Consider the following 5,384-nt stretch of genomic DNA (forward strand, 5'->3'; position numbering starts at 1 on the left):
CCTGAGAGTGGGTTCTTATTCACAGAACAGAGATCAGGGTAAAGGTGTAAGGAGGACTGGTTTGTAGTAAACATAAGCTTAGGTTTTATTCACTGAGAATGCAAATAACATGGGACAACTTTCATTACAACTGGCTTTATTCACTGAGAGACAAAGCTCAGAATTAGGGTCTGGACGATGTCTTGTATTTGGGGTGCTGTCAAGATTCAGGTGATGGATCCAAAGAGTAGGAGAAGATCTCCACTATGTAAGGAAACCTCCATTCCAGGCTTCCTAGTGAATAAACATCAGTCATTTCCTTCAAGCTGAGCCTTCTGCATCATTCCCTTTGTCCTTTCATGAGGGCATCTGAGAAAGTTGAGTCAGTGTTAAGTCCCCACAGCCACTGAACTTATTGCTTAATTTCGTAATTAGAAATTTGTTTAAAATACTCGTAATTCCATTTTGTCTACAAATTGTTCATTTATTGTTCTGCCTCTTGGTGGCAGAAACTCAAGTCCCTTGGTACAGACATTTGCGTTACTCTGAGCACGCTCAGGAGACAAACCTAAGCCCAGAGTTGCTGGATCAGATCTGCACCCTCATTGTATATATCATTTGTGGTTGTTCATATGGGCTGAGCAGTACCCTCTGCATCTCCATAGCTCTGTAATGTTAGAAATCATGATTTTAGCATGGGACAAAATGCTTATTTTATTTCAAGATTTTATTACTTATGTATGTTGTGCGCATGGTTGTAATGCTAGTATCCTTGTCTGATCCTCTGGAACTGGAGTTACAGACAGTTGTGAGCAGCCATGTGACTGCTGAGAATCCACCCCAGGTCCTTGGGAAGAGCAGTCAGTACTCTTCACTACTAACCCATCTCTCCAGCCCCAGCGGTCCTCTTCTGGAAATACACTCACTCTCCATTTTATGGTTCTTAAAAGTAAAATTTCCCTTGGAGTTTCTAGGATCTTCTGTCATTCACTGTCCTTAATACTGAATCCTGTGCAGCATCACAATACTACATAAGACATATTTTAGAGATTTTTTTTTTTACCTATTATCAGAAGTGCTTCTAGCTCTCAGTCTTGGTGACTTTTAGATTTATATCCAGACTGCAAATGCTTCTTGTTATTTTTGTTTTTCTTGTTGTTTTAATTAATATAATATATAGTGTTTATTCATTTTCTTCATTTCAGAAAATGGTGTCATTCAGTTATGTGGCCATTGATTTCTCTGCAGAGGAGTGTGAATGGCTGGACCCTGCTCAGTGGACTTTGTACAAGGATGTGATGTTGGAGAATTTCAGCAACCTTGTGTTCCTGGGTGGGTTGTCCTCTTTTTAAATTGTTGCTGCCTTTTAATCCCTGACTCTCCTAATTAGGAACTGCAGCTACAGCGTTATCAGCAGTGGTTGTACACCAAGAGCCGCAACTTGAGGGAATTCTGTTCCCTGCTGCACCACCTCTTTCAAAGCTATGAAGGGAACTTATATAAATCTCTGTCCTCCTAAAGAACTCAAGACTCAGAGGCTAAGATGGACTTTTTTTCATCAGAGAGGCTGAATAGCAAATAGCTCACCTCCTCCTTACTCGTGTCTACTAAAAAGCTCTCTTTCCTCTCCACACCCAGACCTAAAAAGCCTTCTCCACCTGGCTCCTTCCTACCTCTTCCAGTCAGCTAGCTGCTGACTCAGCATCCTGAGCACAGGGGAATTTTATTTAGTCAAACAAATGTAGCATATCTTTGCATCGTTAAACAAATGTTCCAGAGGATGAGCAAAAGTAGCACACATTGAAGAAATATTCTACCACATGTGTGAGGGAAACTTCCATGGTGAACTCTTAATTAACGTTCAACATAAAACTTGATTTCTTTCTACAGTAGCTCAAGGGTGCTTGTGTTTCAAACAATGAAACTTATGGGACAAATTTTAGGGAACTTAAGGAGAGTATTCCTATACCTTAGAATGATTTTATTTCTTCTTGTGTTCATAATACCTTCCCATCATTTTTAGATGTATCCTTTATATTGGGGGTAATGACATAAAGTAAGGGGCATGAGTGGGAACCATACATGTTAAAAAGAATACCACATCCTTTGATTTTAATATATTTTCTTGTAACTGAGGACATGAACCTCAGTACCTGCACATCCTCATTTCCTCCTAAGCATTCTGATGGCCCCGTCAGGAAATTCACGAAGAACTAATCCTCTATAACCATTGATTGATTGTATCCTCTCATTCCTTATATATACAGTCCTAGACAGGACATGTGATCCCCAGGAGAACACACTAATAAGGATGTTCTCTTTTCCCATAAACAGGTCTTGTTTCCTCTAAGCCATACCTGGTCACATTTCTGGAGCAAGGACAAGGACCTTCAGAAATGAAGAGACAAGCAGCAGCTGCCATGAAAACAGGTGTGTAGGAATGAGGGGCCAGGGGCCAGGGTGAGAGGCCAGAGATCGAGCAGAAAAGCCAGGCTTTGTCAGCAACATTGACTCACAATATCCTTATGGGCTTAAAGGATCTCCTTTTGTATTCTACTGTGAGAAGAGGATGCTCCTGGTGCTTTGATTCTGTCATGCTTTGTCCTTTTCCCATCAGGTCAGCTCATGTTTACAGTAACTGACTATGCTTTGTAATTTCTAGGTGAACATGATTTATTTTTCATAAGTTGGTCAATAGATTCTCACTCATGAATTTTCATAAATCCTTCTGTCTTCAATCCTTGAAATATATTATTTAATATTGAAATACACAGTTTTCTAGTTACACAGCCGAAATTTCATACCTTTCAAAACTAAATGTCTACACTTCTAATATATCTGAAGTTTTAAATTATGTGTCTTCCAACTTGGACTACTTTTATACTTTGTGGTCATCTAGACATAAAATTTCTGTATGTATTTACGTGACTCATTTAAAATAGCATCATAGTTTTGTTTGCTTAATGGTTGATGTTATGCCTTCCTTATATGTTTGACATTGACTGAAATTCATTTGTTCCTATGTTCTATGTTGTCATGATCTTTGTCTTTCAGTACTAGTTACATAATCTCAATCTATCATGGTGCTTTTAATTAGGCTCCATTGAATACAGCTTTTTTTTGTTTTTGTTTTTTTCAAGACAGGGTTTCTCTGTGGCTTTGGAGCCTGTCCTGGAACTAGCTCTTGTAGACCAGGCTGGTCTCGAACTCACAAAGATCTGCCTGTCTCTGCCTCCCGAGTGCTGGGATTAAAGGCGTGCGCCACCACCACCCAGCCAGCTTTAGAAATTTGAATGTAATATTATTTATATTGAAGAATACAGGTCTGAGCCAATGTTTCTGTTTTTAAAAATAAACATAAATATAGAGAATTTTGCTCAGGTTTCATTCATTTCCCAACATTTACTCAACAGGAAACAGATACTATATAAGCAAAGAATGTGACAAAACCCTCTCTTGGAACTCATGACCTATTAGCCACCAGAAAATTAATTTAAGAAAGAAGCCATATAAGTGTGAAGAATGTGGTAAGGCCTTCCATTTTCCATCGTTACTTTGTGTGCACAGGAGAATTCATACAGAAGAGAAACCCTACAACTGTGAACCATGTGACAAGGCCTTTCATGCTCCATCATTACTTTCAAAACACAAAAGAGTTCATACAGGACAGAAACCGTACAAGTGTGAAATATGCGGAAAGGCCTTCTATTTTCCATCACGACTTTCTGAACACAAGAGAATCCATACAGGAGAGAAACCGTACAAGTGTGAAATATGCGGAAAGTCCTTCTATTTTCCATCACGACTTTCTCTACACAAGAAGATTCATACAGGAGAGAAACCCTACGTGTGTGAAGTATGTAGCAAGGCTTTCTATATTTCATCACATCTTTCTATACACATGAGAATTCATACAGGAGAGAAACCCTACAAGTGTGAAATATGTGACAAGACCCTCGCTTTTTCATCACGACTTTCTTTACACAAAAGGATTCATACAGGAGAGCAACCCTACCAGAGTGAGGTATGTGGCAAGGCCTTCCAATCACCATCATTACTTTCAAAACACAAAAGAGTTTGTATAGGACAGAAGCCCCACAAATGTGAAGTATGTGGGAAGGCCTTCTGTTTTCCATCACAACTTTCTCAACACAAAAGAATTCATACATGAGAGAAACCCTACCAGTGTGTTGTAGTGAGGGGCTGCGGGCAGGCCTGCTTTTCGCCTCACCCAGCTCCCACACGGCTAGCTTAGTCCCAGAAATAATAACACACAAATTGTATTCATTTAAGCACTGTCTGGCCCATTATCTCTAGAGAGTTAGTTACTGACTAACTCTCATATCTTGATATTAACCCATTTCTATTAATCTATATCACACCACGAGGTGTGGCTTACCGGGAAAGATTCAGCATGTCTGACCTGGTGGCTGGCTCCATGGCGTCTGCCTCATAGGCCTCTTCCCAGCATTCTATTCTGTTTACTCCACCTACCTAATTTTCTGTCCTATCAAGGGGCCAAGGCAGTCTCTTTATTGACCAATGAAAATAACACAATAGACAGATAACCCTCCTCCATCAGTGTGTAGTATGTGACAAAGCCTACAGGAGTCCATCAGGACTTTCTGTACATAAGAGGATTCATACAGGAGAAAATCCCTACAAATGTGAAGTGTGTGGCAAAACCTTCAAAAGTCCATCAGTATTTTCTGCACACAAGAAAATTCATACATGAGAGAAACCCTACTTGTGCTACGTTTGTGGCAAGGGCTTCTATGTTCCATCACAACTTCCTGTACATAAGACTGGTGTAGATGGTCCTTCTGTATTTGTGTTGCTTTCATTGGTTGAATAAAGAAACTGCCTTGGCCTTTTGATAGGGCAGAGCTGAGGTAGGCAGGGAGGACAGAGCTGAATTCTGGGAGGAAGAAGACAGTGTGGCAGATGCCATGAAACTCCTGCCCGAGACTGACGTGGGTTAGAATCTTTTCTGGTAAGCCATGACCTCGTGGTGTTACACAGATTGTTAGAAATAGGTTAGATCAAGATGTGAGAGTTGGCCAAGAAGAGGCTAGATATAATGGGCCAGGAAGTAATTTAATTAATACAATTTCTGTGTGGTCATTTTGGGAGTTAAGCTAACTGGGCAGCGGTACGCAGCCTGCTACTCCATCCTACTACCACAAGAGGATTCATACAAAAGAGAAACCTTACAAATGTGAAGTATGTGGCCAGGCCTTTATGACTCCATCATGGCTTTCTAAACATATGTGCCTTCATACAGGAGAGAGACCCTAAAAGTGTTAATTATGTGGCAGGTATTTCAATCCTCTATCAGCACTCTCTACACAAGAGAAATCATACATGTGTTAAATATGTGTCAAGGCCTTCAGTTGTTCATCAGG

At 40.2% G+C, this 5,384-nt stretch overlaps 1 pseudogene; it reads left to right on the top strand.

Annotated features, from left to right (window-relative positions):
* Positions 1–1,178: 1,178 nt before the first annotated feature.
* LOC148119730 (uncharacterized) lies at positions 1,179–4,987 on the top strand (annotated as a pseudogene).
* The last annotated feature ends 397 nt before the right edge of the window (positions 4,988–5,384 follow it).

The sequence above is a fragment of the Myodes glareolus genome, chromosome 15, assembly GCF_982192425.1.
Source record: "Myodes glareolus chromosome 15, mMyoGla1.1, whole genome shotgun sequence".
Taxonomy (NCBI): domain Eukaryota; kingdom Metazoa; phylum Chordata; class Mammalia; order Rodentia; family Cricetidae; genus Myodes; species Myodes glareolus.